Source organism: Protopterus annectens, chromosome 6.part0 (genome assembly GCF_019279795.1).
Source record: "Protopterus annectens isolate FY-2018-M chromosome 6.part0, PAN1.0, whole genome shotgun sequence".
In the NCBI taxonomy this organism is placed as follows: Eukaryota; Metazoa; Chordata; order Ceratodontiformes; family Protopteridae; genus Protopterus; species Protopterus annectens.
Window position 1 is genome coordinate 1290744793 of NC_056737.1, and position 18453 is coordinate 1290763245.

The window sequence follows — 18453 nt, forward strand, 5'->3', positions numbered from 1 at the left end:
TCTGAGTTTTCAGTGTTTTGGGTTTTCAGTGTATTGAATTTTCGATGTTATGGTCTCAATGTTATGAAATTCAATGTTGTAGACCAATATATATATATATATATATATATATATATATATATATATATATATATATATATATATATATATATATATATATATATGTATGTATCAAAAAACAGGTTAGTTGCCCAGAATTATCAAAACAGCTCCAAATATCTTGCGACAACATGAGCACAATTCTTTTAAATGATCACTGAACTACTTCAACGTTAAACATTTAATGATAGAAAAACACAAGAACATAAATTTCAATCAATACAACGATCATCAATTAGTTAATTAGTGCAGTTGAATTAAAGTAGTGCTTTAAAAGTAACAGCAAATATACATCACACTAACATATGCATTCACATTAAACATAATACTACAGTTTAAAACATTCAAATACCAATTAATCAAACAGTTAATTTAAAATACTGGCGCTCATAAAATTGGCACTTTCATAAGATAACAGCACAAACATCTCATTCTAATTTGTGCTGTCACCATACTGAACTAAACCTATATATTTTACAGCTAAAATTCAATGCAGAATTCATCTAAAATGCTAACATTTCTAACAAAACATGTAGCATTACACATTTAGTAAACCAAAACATGTACATATAACCAAAAAATCTAAACCATAAGCATACAATTTAAATAAAACATAGCCTTATGATTATGTTTTATTTAAATTGTATGCTTATGGTTTAGATTTTTTTGTTATATGTACATGTTTTTGTTTGATGTACTAAATAATGTGTAATGCTTTACATGATGTTGTTTGTTAGAAATGTTAGCATTTTAGATGAATTCTGCATTGAATTTTAGCTGTAAAATATATAGGTTTAGTTCAGTATGGTGACAGCACAAATTAGAATGAGATGTTTATTGTGCTGTTATCTTTATGAAAGTGACAGTATTTTTATGAAAGCGCCAGTATTTTAACTTAACTGTTTTGATTAATTCAAGAAGTATTGGTGTTTTAATTTGAATGTTTTTAAACTGTAGTATTTATGTTTAATGTGAATGTGCATATGTTAGAGTGTGATGTATATTTTGCTGTTACTTTTAAAGCACTAGCACTTTAATTCAACTGCACTAATTAACTAATTAGATGATCGTTGACTTTTGAATTTTGTGGTATATATGGGAAGAGAATTCATTTGTAATGGTACATCTGATGAAGCGTGTTGATTCCTGAAAGCGCTTTATGTTCTTGTGTTTTTCTATCATTAAATGTTTTAACGCTGAAGCACGCTGCCCAGTGATCATTTAAAAGAATTGTGCTCATTGTCGACTGTAAGGGATATTTGAGCTGTTTTGATATATATATATATATATATATATATATATATATATATATATATATATATATGTATGTATATGTATAGATATATATAGATGTATATATATATATATATGTATATATATATAGATATACAAATATAGATATATATATATATATATATATATATATATATATATATATATATATATATATATATATATATATATATATATATATATATATATATATATATATATATATATATATATATATATATATATATATATATATATATATATTTATATATATATATATATATATATATATATATATATATATATATATATATATATATGTATATATATATATATATATATATATATATATATATATATATATATAATATATCTATATATATATATATATATATATATATCTATACACACAGACATAAATATATATATATATATATATATATATATATATATATATATAGCTTCACCTTATAATCTAGAAATACTGAAATATCAATTTCAGTATCTCAAGACTATAAAGTCCAAAAAACAAAACACCAAAACCCCAAAAGCACGAAATTCAAAATCGCGAACATAAACCCACCATACACCACACAACACATACACTAGTCTCCACACTACAGCAAACAAACAAAACATACACAAACACAATACAAATACACAAGCCTTTCCCCCACATCCCTGCTACTTATATATACTAACTCCGAGGTTGCGCCAAACAGAAAAAGACAGTAAACTCACCACTACACACTCTACTATCCCCTCGCACATACGCATCACATATGTAGAGACACTACCACTTTCAACACTTACACACTCATACTCATAATCTTACCTACCTAACCTAACCCACACCTAAAACTTCCGAACACACTCACATACACTTAAAACCCTACCCAAAACCCTTAAAAAATATATTCACTTACCTTAATCTCCAGCCATATCCACACACCACAACGTACATCAGAAACACAGTACATCCCATGTCACGTAGCACACCACCACAACCGCGGATTCAACATTTCCAGATTCACGGTTATGAAGTTTCACTATTTCAGAAGTTCAGCTTTACAGTCTCGAAATACTGAAATTCGATATTTCATTATTTTGACATTATAAAGTGAACCTATATATATATATATATATATATATATATATATATATATATATATATATATATATAATACTATATAATATAAAATTACTTGGAATGACAATAGATGATGAACTAAAATTTGATCTGCACATACAGCAGTCTATCAAAAAAAAAATTAGGTCTCCTATATAGGAACAAGAAATTCCTAACTACTGACTCTAGATCCTCCTTGGCTCAAGCCTACTTGCTTCCAACCCTTCTCTATGCAGCTCCAGTTCTTACCAGTCTCCAATCCTCTCTCCTTACTAAACTGGAGCACACTTACAATAAAATTGATAATTTGCAGCAAACTTACCCCATACCTCTCACCACTGTATTGCTCTAAAAACTATTCACTGGATAGAACTACCCCACCATCTTAAACTCTTACAACTCCGACTTACCTAATTTATACTCAACGAAACCACTGCCTGTCCCTCACTGTCCAATATTGTGACTTACTATACTCCACCTCACCCTTTATGACGTACTGATAAATTCCTTCTACAAACATATAAATCCAACAAAACAATCAGCAAAATGTTATATAAATCCTCTGTGTCTCATTTCTGGAACAATCTCCCTTTTCCGTTATGTAGTAACTCAAACACAAACAGCTTCAAAAAAGAATTAACAAGTTCCATCTGTAAGTCATGGATATGCCCCTGTCAGGACCCTACTTAATTGGATCTACCACTCTCTTCCATCCCTAGTATCATCCTCTTACAGTTTATGCCTTGAGCATATGACACCTCTTACTTAACGAATAAAAATAAAGAAGAAAAATCAGATGATGGTATATGCTCATTAATTTTTGCCTAACATATAAGATTCACTCTCCTGTATTATTTGGTAGAAATCCTCTATGTATATACTGTAAATAGTGTCCCAACTTTATTACATGTCTTATTGTACTTGTTACTTTCTCTCTTATTTTCTACTACTTAGCTTTGTGATTATTGATAACTAATTTTATCACTCAGCTTTTCTGAAAATTTGCATAATTGCATAATTTCTACATTTTGCTGGAGCTTTTCCCCTCAGGTCTTCACTGAAAATGGGCTGTGCTCAACTGGACCAACCAAGTTAACAAATGTGAAATAAATAATAAATAAATCAATTAATTTATAAATATATAATATGACTATCAAGTAACTAAACAAAAAAATGGTCTGATGAGTACCGTAAGTATTCATTACTTAGGGAAAAAATGTGCTTCTAACATGAATGCCTAGAAATGCGTGGGTCATTAACAGAGTGCATGGGTATAGTTGGTAATAAAGTTTAAGTTTCATGAAATGAAGAATATGGAATGAGCTATATCTATAGATTTAAAACTTAAAGAAAATAATTATTTCTGAACTGGGCTTGACTTCCCTAGTTAATTTTCCATCATGTTTTTCATGCACATGTTTATTACTCATTTACCAAAGACTACATTTTAACGTTTTATATTTGTACGTCGTTACACAACACATTTAGAGATTATTTGCAGTTAAGAATGATTTAAATATCAAATATATTGACAATCAACTGGTTAAAGTTAAAATGATGCTGATTTAATTAAACAGATTGTTGAGGATACTAGTACTACAGAGGTGCTTTTGAATTTCATAAGTGGCATTATCGTAGCTTCCTACCGAGATAAACGGAGCAGCCATGAGTTTTCAGAAAATGGTAGTAGGTAAAACAAATGAGGCTGCAGTCATGTTTCACCTGTTCTGCTAGATTCATTAAGTGTAATGCAAGAAGCAAGAGAAAACTGTGGTGGTTCATATGTACGGAGTGAATTGTAGCCTCTTTCAGTTACTAGGATAAATAATTAACAGTACTCATCTCTGTAGTTTGTCTGCTCTCATTGGTAATGTCTGTTTTCTGAATATATGGATAATTGCAAATTCAGCGGGAACCCCTTTGATCTCATGTCTTTCTCAGTATCTCCAACAAGTTGAAGGAAAGGCTTGTTACAACTCACACATTACTTCTTCTTGATTTATGTACATTCTGAAGTTTTATTTAAATTTATGAACTCAACTATTTTCTTAACAGTTATTGTAACATGGCAGTTTTTCAAGGTAAACACTATGAAGTAATGTAATCCTTAAAATGCTAATGTTGCTAACCTCTATCATTACTGGTAATATACTAACCTCTTAGTGTCAGGTTTCAAACTCTTTCAGCATCTGGCTTTGATGATATTATATACGATACTGAGAAGAACAGTCATCTCATAATCAGCATTGGGCAAAATATTGTAAGTTATTACAGTTGATACAGTAATGAGATTATTACACTGGGCTAATTAAAGAAAATAGAACTGAATCCAGGAGTGGAGAGTGCATGGAATTAATCAGTATGACAGAGTCCCTTTCAGCCATAATGTACTGAATCAAGTCAATCATGATCTGTTATTGTGTAAAATAAATACTAAGCTCAGTTTAAGAAAAAATGTTGCTGGTTCTTGCCATGCTTTGTTCGCATATTGGACTAGGCCACTCAGAAAGACAGATGTGTGACAGGGCGTGGCCAAGGATGAACACAGGACAGCAGCAGATTTCTTCAGCTCCACCAATTTCATTACACTGACAGGAATTAATTACTTAAAAAAATAATTTTTGAAGTAATTTTCTTTCTAAATATGTTTGTTTTATATAGTTCTTGAACTATATCTAAAAAAGAAAGGAAATATTAACAATATTCCTGTCAGAAATCACTGTGGAAATTTTCCTGTCAGTTTATCAGTCTGAAATGAGTTCCAGTAAGACAAATTCTCAAGACTCCAGCATCAAGAAAGAACCTCAGTCTCTGATAATTATAATCCAGCAACTTACTGATAAAATGGATAAAATGGATAATAAAATAGACACCTTCATAGAAAAAACTACAAAACAAATAGACCTGTTACATACAGACCTGCAACAACAGAAGAACCAGATGACAGGCATAGAAGAAGCTGTGAATGACATGGAAAATAGAATCCAAGAAGAGGTAATCAACATTGAGTTTCTGCTGAAACAAAATACACATTTACAAACAAAGCTGGATGACCTGGAAAATAGATCTAGGCGCAATAACATTAGGATTTTTGGACTGCCAGAAAATATTGAAGGTAACAATATTACTTCTTTTTTAACAACTTGGCTCCCTAAAACTTTAGACTTACCAGAAGCATTCTCTTTTGGTATCGAAGAGCACATAGATCTATAGCTAATACTAACTCTAACAAAAATATCCTAGATCAGTTATAGTTAGATTTATATCATCTTTGATAAAGAGATGGTTCTTAAATCTGCTTGGGCTAAAGCTCCTGTTAAGATTAATGAGACAACTGTGCGTTTTGACAATGACTATTCTTCCATGGTAATAGCTAAAAGAAAAGTTTTCTGCTACTAATAAGGGAGCTTAAAAAGCACAGTTTAAAACATACCTTCTGTTTCCTGCCAAGCTTAAAATCTTCCTTCCTGATGGTCCTAAGGTTTTCGATGATTTAGACTCTGCTTTACTGTTTGTCAAAGAAAAAGGATTTTGGATAAAATAGAAGAAATGGAATGGGCTAGTTCTTCATTAAAGAGATTGGCAACTGAAGCTTCGTGGAAGACTTCAGAGAAGAAGAAGAGACTAAAAAACAAATGATTTGTTATATGTTTTTTTTCTCTCTCATCATTTTAGTTCATTATTAATCTTTTTGAATATAGTTCCTACATTTCCAGAAAGCCACAAATATTTTGGAAAAGATTTAATCAAAGTTATTCTCTATGTGCAAAGAAATGTTTTGTTTCATAACCAGTCAAAATACCTGAAGATTTAATGGCAAGCTGTGATTCAATTTGTTTCTCTTTCTGAAAAGAAGTAAGGTTAGTAAGTTGATACATTTTTTTTATCTTTACCTTTTTTTCCTTCTCCTTTTATTATTTTCTTTGTTTAAACAATGACATTCTATTTAGATTATGTAGTGGGTAAAGGGTGGGGGAGGACAGGGAGAGAACAGTAATGAAAATATCATTAATAGAATAATAACTTATTTATTCCTTGTAAAAGTTTTTATAAGTTCTTCAAATGCTATTTCTAATTATACTTTCTTGATTATACTGCTTATGCCTGTTTGTAAATAATCTGTTATGCTTTAACTAATAATAATCAGAACTAAATAAGAGTAAATAATATGTTTTATTTTTAACTCTATTAATATAAACAGTAAGTAACATTCCATTGTATATACTTCTTACAGCTTTCTCTTACATTTTCATATTTCTGCCTCACTCCCTTTTATTTTCTACTCTATTTTTCTTTTCTTTATTAATATATAGAAATGCTTTTGATTGTGTGGGCACAGTGAATAATAGGATTTGTATGAAAATTGAGTTGGGAGAAGAATGTTGAGTTTTATTGCTTGTTGGTAATTTTGGGCTTAATTTCACTTACATAGAGGCTGTAATGATCTGTGGAATACATTGTGAAGGTTTTGTCATGTTTAGATGCATTTACACTGCTAAATGAATGTTTGTCACTAGTTTTTAATAAGTTTCCCGCCAAAATGTTAAGAGAGACGATCTGAGATGTGGGCTGTCTCATGCACAGTGTTCATGAGTTACTTCAGAAGCTTCAGCTCACAGAATTCTCACAAGAGAAACTGAAAGCAGTTAGTATAACCTTTGACATAGTTATCACACTGACACAAAACAGATTCAGGAAAATACTCTATTCATAAAATATGTCAGTTATAATGTTGTGTTTCATAACCAGTCAAAATATCTGAAGATTTAATGGCAAGCTGTGATTCAATTTGTTTCTCTTTCTGAAAAGAAGTAAGAGGCTGTAATGGTCTGTGGAATACATTGTGAAGGTTTTGTCATGTTTACATGCATTTACACTACTAAATGAATGTTTGTCACTAGTTTTTAATAAGTTTCCCGCCAAAAATGTTAAGAGAGACAATCTGAGATGTGGGCTGTCTCATGCACAGTGTCCATGAACTACTTCAAAAGCTTCAACTCACAGAATTCTCACAGAGAAACTGAAAGCAGTTAGTATAACCTTTGACATAGTTATCACACTGACACACCACAGATTCAGGAAAAATACTCTATTCATAAAATATGCCAGTTATAATGAGTCTAAATGATGTAGTTTCTTGTAGTAAGTAAATGTCTTATTTTAGAAGGCATAGAAAATGAAACATTTATTTAAATGTTTTTGAAAATCTACTTAACAGCAGCATAATAATCTGTGTTAAAAATTTGTGTTCCAAACATATACTCTACTATAACTCATTTAATTCATCTGATTGACAAACATAAATAATCTTATAACTCTATTCTGGAAGAAATGTCATGTGATATATTTTAAAACAGTAGGTTAGCATGATTGTAAAATCTGGTTACTAAAATGTGTTTGCTGTGCATTATTTTGTATAAAGCAGACAGATTTATTCTAGGGACAGCAAGTAGGATAGTGCTCAACAAAGACACAACTCAGTGAGATCAGATATATATATATATATATATATATATATATATATATATATATATGTGTGTGTGTGTGTGTGTGTGTGTGTGTGTGTGTGTGTGTGTGTGTATGTATGTGTATGTGTGTGTGTAAGTGTGATGGCTTTTTTTTTTTTTTTTTTTTTATATAATAATGCAAGTGTTTCTGAGAATCTGCATAACTATCCAATATGATTTATAATAATTTCTATGAATACAATATTTTACTCTATTGACAAAATGAATGTTTGCCACAAGTTTTAATAAGTTTCCCGCCAAAATGTTAAGGGAGACAATCTGGGATGTGGGCTGTCTCATGCACAGTGTCCATGAACTACTTCAAAAGCTTCAACTCACAGAATTCTCACAGAGAAACTGAAAGCAGTTAGTATAACCTCTGACCTAGTTATCATACTGACACACCACAGATTCAGGAAAAATACTCTATTCATAAAATGTCAGTTATAATGAGTTTAAATGATGTAGTTTCTTGTAGTAAGTAAATGTCTTATTTTAGAAGGCATAGAAAATGAAACATTTATTTAAATCTTTTTGAAAATCTAATTAACAGCAGCATAATAATCTGTGTTAAAAACTTCTGTTCCAAACATATACTTTATTATAATTCATTTAATTAATCTGATTGACAAGCATAAACAATTTTATAATTCTATTCTGGAAGAAATGTCATGTGATATATTTTAAAGCAGTAGGTTAGCATGATTGTAAAATCTGGTTACTAAAATGTGTTTGCTGTGCATTATTTTCTATAAAGCAGGCAGATTTATTCTAGGGACAGCAAGTAGGATAGTGCTCAACAAGGACATAACGCAGTGAGATCAGATATATATATATATATATATATATATATATATATATATATATATATATATGTGTGTGTGTGTGTGTGTGTGTGTGTGTGTGTGTGTGTGTGTATGTGTGTGTGTATGTATGTGTGTGTGTGTCTGTGTGTATGTGTGTGATGGCTTATTTTTTTAATAATGCAAGTGTTTCTGAGAATTTGCATAACTATGCAATATGATTTATAATAATTTTTATGAATACAATATTTTACTCTATTGACAATAATGAATTTAAGTAAATGCTCATATACAAACAATTCAAGATTTTTTTTTTTTTGGCAGCTGTTAATAGTATTCACATGACAGAAAATAGATGCATCTTAATATATGTAATGTCTGAATCATATTAGCCAAAGTTTTTGATTTAAATGAATGTTAGAACCTAATTTTCTCTCCTCTTGATTTCTAACATCAAGATTATTTGAATGCTATTTGAATACAAGTGTTATATATTACATAGATCTATATAGTAGTATGAACAGTTTTTTAAAAAAAAAAAGTTTATTTTAGTTTATATGATGCTGTTTTACCAAATGTGTAGTTTTGTCTTGATAGATAATTGAATTGAAAACTGTTAACCTCAGTTAAATATAACTAGTATTAAATTGATAAGGTGGTAGCTGAGGTACTGCTGCTTAGGGTACGGGGTTAACTTGAGTAGTAAATACTACTCTAAGTTGGAGTTTTCAACTCCAGGCTGGATGCAAGGTTTAATCCTTACATTATTTTCACTTGTTCATTGTTATATGTATATAGTTTTGACATCCACAATATATTTTGTACACTCATTGTCACTACAAACAAAATTGAATCCTATACAAAATCCCATAAGAGATTTAATAAATACAGCTATATTTAAAGGCACACCTAAAAGAGGAGATGTAACATTATTTATCTTGTTATTTGTTATTTTGATCATAAGATTCTTGAGTTTTAAAAATGCCAAATGACATCTTTAAAAGGAATTTCTTTAAACATTAATGGATTGAATAATCCGTGTAAAAGGGCAAGCCTAATAAGATACATTAATTTACACAAGGCCAATCTAGTCTTCCTGCAAGAAACCCATCTCTTGAAAAAAGATATTGATAAACTAGCCACTAATAAGTATACAGTATTGGTTAGTTCAGAGCACACTCAGAAAAAGAGGAGTGGCTATTTTATGGAATAAAAGTATGCCCATTCCTAAAACCATTAAGTCTTTTCAGGATGACAAAGGAATGTTTTGTATGGTTACAATACAAATTAATGGGAAGACTTACACTTTAATTAATGTATATTGGATACCTGGAATTGGTATTAATACAGTGAAACATCATATTGATAAGATCATATCATTCTCTATAGGGGATATTATTTTAGCTGGTGATTTTAATTGTATACTACATGAAAGTGATACTACCACTATAAGGAAAAGAAGAATTACATCTAATGCAAAACATTTAAATGATTTTGCCAATTCTTATCATTTGAATGATATTAATAATCAGATAGATTCAAAATCATTACCATACACCTTTTTTTCTAACAGATACAAAACTTATTCAAAAATAGGTAGGGTCTTTATTTCTAACCAGATGGTAACAGATTTAATTAATTCCAAAATCATTTCATGTCCTATATCTGATCATAACTCAATTGTTTTTGAATTCATGATAAAAATACTCATAATGTTCAGATCAAAAGGATACCAGCATACTTAACTCAGCTAAAAGACTATAAAGAATATATACTTTCAGAAGTACAACATTTTCTAGACATAAATAATACTCCTGAAGTCTCCATTGTCTATGTTTGGGATGCCTTAAAATCATATCTATATGGACAAAGTATCAGATGGTATAATAATAAAAGGAAATCTTGGGATAAGGAATTGTTAGATATTCAAAGTAAATTAGACTCTTATAAACATAATAATAAAGAAAATATTATGGACAAGAAAGTTATTGAAGAAATAAACAAACTAAATGAGAAATACAAAGAAATTTTAACTCATAAAGTTAAAATAACTTTAGAGAAATACAAGTTTTGTCTTATTCAATAAGCCCCAAATACTTACATAGACTTAAAAATAAAACAAAAGATTGAATAAACAAAACCATATCAAAGAAATCTTTTCTCTAAGGAAAAGAAGAATGTTTCTAGTATACCAGAAATACTGGATGAATTTAGAAATCACTTTCACAAGATTAACCATAACAACATTAACATGGAACCTAAAGATAAAATAAAGGAGTTTATAACCACAAACATGAATAAAAAGCTTAATAAACAACAGATTAAACTATTGGACAAGAGTATTTCATATACAGAAGTTATTACACAAATAAATAAGCTTAAATCAAACAAAGCACCGGGTAATGATGGTATTATACCAGAGATATATAAAATCCTTTCTAAAACTACATATTCATTAATACATAAGGTTATTTTGGCCCAAACTGAGTTAATAACCCCCCCATCTTGGCAATATACATTTATTTCACCAATTTTAAAACCTAATAAAGATCCAACTAGATGTTCTTCATATCGACCCATCTCATTACTTAATGTTGATTATAAAATGTTTATGAGTATTTTTGCTGATAGATTGAAGACAATCATCCCCGGCATTATAGATATAGATCAGACGGGCTTCATTGTAAATAGAAATACTTTTGATAATATAAGAAGAACTTTAACATTAATTGATTTTGCAAATAGGAAAAAGAAAGATTTAACACTTATTAGTCTTGATATAGGTTCAGCATTTGATTCAGTAAGTTGGGACTATCTGTTTACCTTACTGAAATGCACAAACTTCTCTGATGCATTTGTAAATTTAATTGAGCATTTATACAAAGGAACGCTGGCTTATATTAAGGTAGAAACATATGTTTCACAAAAAATACCCATTCTTAAAGGTACAAAGCAAGGATTCCACTTTCTCCACTATTAGTCACTTTAGTAATGGAGCCTTGGGCTAATTTGATTAGAAACAGTACTGACATAGAGGGTTTTGAAATAGACGAAAATACAACATCAAAAATTCAACTTTTTGCAGATGATGTTCTAATTACATCAGCAGGATCTAATTCTTCTATGCAGTCTTTATTTGATAAAATGATGAATTTTAAAAGTATTTCTGGTTTAATATTCAATGAAGAAAAAACTAAAATACTACCTATATATACATGAAAAAATATTCTCATTAGTGATTTTACTAAATATGTACCCAATTCAGGTCAGATAACTTATTTAGGTATAATACTATCTAAAGATATTAAATCTATTATATATAATAACTATAATACCTGTTTTCTTAATATACAAAATCTTTTAATACCTGGAATAATATGTTTTTACTATGGAGGAGAGACTTACAATTATTAAAATGATAATATTCCCCAAGATTTTATACTTAATACAATCAATAATACTTTCACCTACAAAAATAATTATCAAGAAACTGAATACACTAATGTTAAATTTCTTATGGGCACCTAATAGACCTAGGATTGCATTAAAGAAACATACTAATAGCTGGTCTCAAGGGGGTATTTCTTTTCCAGACTTTAATTTATATATTATCTCTTCTATTATAAAAGTTATTACTTTATTAATAGATCAGTCATATATCGCAAAATGGAAAGATTATTGGGAGCTAATTAGTATGCACTTCATGAAAATCTCCTTAACACATAAAAATATGATTGTAAATAACTCAATGTTGTGGTTGCTAAAGGAATTTTGTACTTCACCTATTACACCTAAACATATAGTTTGTTACCCATTAAATATTATTATTAGTTATCGTAACTTTATATTCATGCACCCTAAGTATAGGGAATGGAATTTTATTGTATTCCCTATAATGTATACTCAGGGTATGCTTATGTCATCTACTTCTGAAGGAGCTCATTTAGCTATAGATAATGATCTAAAGTACTGGTATCAGCTGATATCTGATAATAAAGTTAAAAATCTAGATTTCTTAAAACAAGAATTTGATCTAAGAGAAACTTGCTGGTTAGAGGTTCAGATCTTTAGACAACATCTCATTGATAGAATAGATCTAATGTCTATAACAGTTAAAGAATCTATTCCAAAACTGATTGATTACTTGATATTAAATTTACAGCATAAAGTTTCTGATAAAGGTAAACTTTCATATATACATAAAATTATCAGACAAGAAACTTTTTACAGTGTAGATTCATACTGGAATTATTTCACCTCTATTAATGGGGACCCACCAACTCAACAAGATAAACAATATATATTGGAATCTGCTTATAGAACTACATCTTCCATTGTCTGGAGACTTTATACATGGAAATTTTTACATAGATCTTTTATACACCTTTGATGATGAATAAAATAAATAATAAAGATAATCTATGTAAGAGATGTAATGTAGAAATTAATGCTGACTGGGCTCATATGTTTTATGACTGTATGAAGTTGAAAGAATACTGGAAGTCAATTAATGAATTTTTGCAGGCTCTTTTTACAGATAATTTCATTATTTCTAAGTCTCTTATATTATTCAACACACCTGTACCTCAATGTGTTAAAAGATTAAGCTTCCCTTGTTATGGTCTATCCTAGCAGTGGCCAGGAAAATAATAACTAGAAATTGGATTTCAGATACACCTCCTTCGTTCAATGAATTTAAAAATGTTATGAATATAATGTGCCATATGGAAATAAGCACAATTAGAATGAGAACAACTAGAAAAACATCATATTATATTGTATGGGATAATTTACAAAATTTGTTAAAAAAATTCTAATTTCAATTGCACGGTATTTTAGTTTAATTAATTGATCTGATTGTAGTGGATGTCTTTGTAAATACTTTAGTTGTTTTGTTGAATATTATAATAATACCTATTTTTAATTACTTGTATAAAATTGTTATGATATTTCTCTTATATGTTAAAACAATAAGCCTGTTTTGAAAAAAAAAAAGAAAGACAGATGTGCAGTCTGCAGCCAGCGTTTTTTTTTTTTTTGTTGTTGTTGTGTGTGCTTTACAGTGAAGTTTTCTCAGCAGGAAACAAAATAACAGTATTGTATTGGTAATGCCGGTTCAGCTCACTGCTTGCCATAATGGCCACTCTTTTTGTTTATCTTTTTATTTACTTGTTTATTCAAAGATCCAAACCAGTAATCATGAAGGCATTTATCACCTTGACTGGCCAGTTAAGCTCTTCCATTCATTTTTTGGGAAGGGTGGTATTTTAGCATAATATAGCCATGTCTTACTACCCTGTAGTAAAATATACACTTCTTATTTTGTTTTCCTAATATGACATATGGCAAAATGAAAGGCATGTGGGCAGAGGATCATGTAACATTCACAATAGTTTCATTGAAACCAAGCAGCAAATGGACTGTATGCTTAAGCACACTTGTAGAAAAAACATGGCATGCTGATTTTATTGAAAGTGATAATGTGAAATAACACTGCTTCTTGTTTCATGACTTCACGAAAGTTGTATGGCCATGGAGTTATAATATATAAGAAAGGATACAAGTTGTGGAGTATGGGATGTAAAATGAAGGTTCTCATGTTTGGTCATTTTGGACTTTTATTTTTAGTGGTACTTATATGATTCCAGAATTTATATTTTTATATTGTTCTAATGAAATTGGTTAATTATAATTTGTGGCAGTCATTCATAAAGGCTTTCAGTTATTTTTTTTTTTATAGAATGGGATTCAGTAAAAAAATGTTCATTTTTCTGGCATGAATCAAAAGGACTTTACCTGTAAGATATATAAATATATATATATATATATATATATATATATATATATATATATATATATATATATATATATATATATATAAATATATATATATAAAATTATATCACCAAGGAATGAACATACAAAAGAGTGAACATCTAAACACCGAGAAAAAAAAGTTTGAAATTAAATAAAAGTTGAATGATTATTTGACTGAAACAAAACATCAAATGAAACATCAAATAATAACATCAAATGAAACATCAAATAATAAATAAAGAATTTTTGCAGAAGCCAAGCGCCAAGACCTCCAATGTTGGTGCCGAGTCTCCCACACCCCAGATGCAAATATACCGACTCCACAGTTACACCAACTAGCAAAAATTACAAATATCCTATAAAAGAGGATTTAATAATGCATCTACTTCTCAGCATATTAGTACAAAAAACCTGGCAAACACAAACTAATGTCCAAAAACAAAGACAAATGTTAAGTATGACTTTCATTTACTTAAAAATTAAATAGAGCAGCTCTTACATCAACTACACTAGAACCATACATACACTTATCTTTTGTCATAATTACTGATTGCACAAACTGGCATTCAGGCTAAATTCCCTTAGTTCAAAATATACAGCAGAAAACACATTCAAACTTCTGTGCATTTGCCGATATCAACAACTACTATTATATATATATATATATATATATATATATATATATATATATAAAACTACTAAGAAATATTCCAGAGTTCTCACCACAGCTGGGAATGTCCAAGGCATAAACAGATGTAAATGCTTAAATAGACGTCAGCAAAACTTTAGTAAAATGAATTATAATTATGAGACTTAGATCTGAAGAAAGGTTATTTCCTGGACCCAAAAGCGCTCATCTTTTATATGTTTTATTTGTGTAATCTTATTAAAGTGTTGCTGAAGTTTATTTAAGCATTTGCATCTGTTTGTGTCTTGAACATTCCCAGCTGTGGTGACAACTCTGGAATATTTCTTGGTTTCTATTTTTCTACAGTGTTGTTCTCTTGTGGTCTACCTTGCCGTCTTTGGATATTTTATTGAACTATATATATATATATATATATATATATATATATATATATATATATATATGTATAGGGTCTACTTCATATAAACGAAATCTCACAACACTGAAAGTCCAAAACACCGACTTCTCGGAACATCAATGTTTAACTAAAGGTAAGTAACCCATTGACCAATCCGACAAACAATCTGAAACGGAAGCAAAGAAAACACACCCACATCCCCCTAACTAAATATACTAACTCTAAGATCACACTACCATGGAGGTGAAGGGCTAAGGTCAACATGCTGGCCAAGCAGTTACTTACCTTTAGCTACATGTCAGTGTTCCGAGCAGTCGGTGTTTTGGACAGTCTGTGTTCTCAGCTCGATGTTATGAAAGTTGGGTAAGTGGGATTTTGTTTATTTGAAGGGGATCCATATACATATAGATAGATAGGTAGATAGATAGATAGATAGATAGATAGATAGATAGATAGATAGATAGATAGATAGATGGATAGAGATGGTTTACTATTAAAATGTTGCCGTGCAATTGCATGGCTATGAAGTATTCGAACAACAGATGTTCGAATACTTCATATGTGTGCAGATTACATGAGAAAACATCATATTTGTGAATGGACTGTGCATTCGTAAATATAACGTTCGCTTATGTAAAGGGATCACAGTACAGTGCGATTAGGGAAATACATCTCTTTCTTCACTGTAGTGCGATCTCGGAGTTGGAATATTAAGTTGGGGGGCCCAGCCCCCCACAGGGGGTGGAGGGGAGCTTGCCCCCCTGCATAAACAGGGTGTTAGGTGTAGGGATTAGGGGGTTATGGTAAGGGTGGCATGATTGTTAATGCCATAAAATGTAGTTGTCGACATTTTTGGCATTAACAGCTGTTTTTCGACAATAGGGCTGTTTTTTAATTTCGATACATTGATAGTAAACCAGTAGAGATATATACACATAGATATACAGGTATAGATATATAGATATAGATATAGATATAGATAGACTTATGGTTAACTAGAAAGTCTGTTTTGCTGAAGCCAAATGATGAAAAACTGGTCTGATTGAACAAAGTGCAAATATACTAATGTACTCCCTACATGGGAAATAATACCTGGGAAATATTTCTTTATCTATCTATACGGATATAGATATATAGGGGGTCTATGTTCAGCCTTTGAACAGACAAAGCATTGAATGACTAAACATCAAACCCAATTAAGCAAATGTTCCTTCATGAAACATTCCCTTCATTGAACATGTAAGGTGGGGAAAGTAACTAGTCAGCCAACATTCCCCCATCTCACACATGGCAGTATTTCAAACTCCCTTTCCCCACTGTAGTGTGGTCTCAGAGTTGGTATATATAGTTGAGGTGTGTGTGTGTGTGTGTGTGTGTGTGTGTGTGTGTGTGTGTGTGTGTGTGTGTGTGTGTGTGTGTGTGGGGGTGAAGCCATGTGTGAGATTGTGAGATGGCAAAGTGTTGGACAACTTGTTACTTCCTCCACTTCACACTTTTGATGTAGAGAACGTTCGCTGAATTGGATTAGATGTTTAGCTATTTGATGTTTAGTCCATTTGATGGCTGAATATAGACCCAATATATAAATGTATATATATATATATATATATATATATATATATATATATATATATATATATATAAATGCATACACATGCACAAACACACACACACACACACACACACACACACACACACACACGCCCACACACACACACACACACACACACATACACATATATATATATATATATATATATATATATATATATATGTATATAGGAATTCATTAATTTAATCGAGCTAACATTGCTCGATTGGATATAACACTGAGTGTTATTACCAAATTTCTCATTGCCAAACGGTCAGAATGTCATACAAAACACTGAATGCGACATTTCCAACCGATCTACCAGCTAAACACGCGCTACCATGGGTCAAAGGGGTGGCTATTTTGTGATTCACAACAATTGTGTTTGCATTTTTGAGGTTTTGCCACATTCTTATGACTGTATTTCGATCGAACATCAACCGGCCGATCAAATGAATGTATACCATATATATATATATATATATATATATATATATATATTGATACATATGCCAACTTTAAGACTGTACAATACCAGGGTGAAGCTCCCCTACTTCTGTGTTCCATGATCTCACTGCTGACAATACTCTGCTAAAATACTGTTGATGTATACCCTATTCAGTCAATATCTCCGTGCGTGTGTGTATAGATTGACTCAGAAAGTTTTAATTATTTACTTTGATAACAAACATTGTCTTGCAAGTGTAAAATGACATACAATGATGATTCATTCATTTTCTTGCATTTAAATGTAAAATAATATGATAATAGTCCAAGAGTCTTGTGCTGATAGTTTTATTAAAATGCATTTCAGAACATTAGAAGGATGGTCCTGTATACTTTGATCGAATTCTAGTTACAATGGCTATCTGAAATTCACAACTGTCAATGTTTCCAAAACATTTTGTTTAAATACAAGGTATTTATGGACACGTAGGTCTCCATAGTGTCACCTCTGATGTCATGGAGCATATCATAGTTGAGCTTATTAACAATGATATAGGGAACCTTCAGTCTCTCAGACCAAATCAGTCTGCCTTTGTCAAAATGCAAATCCTGTCTACTCAATCAAATATTCTTTATAGGGTCATGAGCATGAGACCCTGTCTCCACACTGCCTGTGTAGACTTAATTAAAGCCGTCAGTATATTTTCCATTACAGGCATTATCAATAAGTTCACTCAACTTG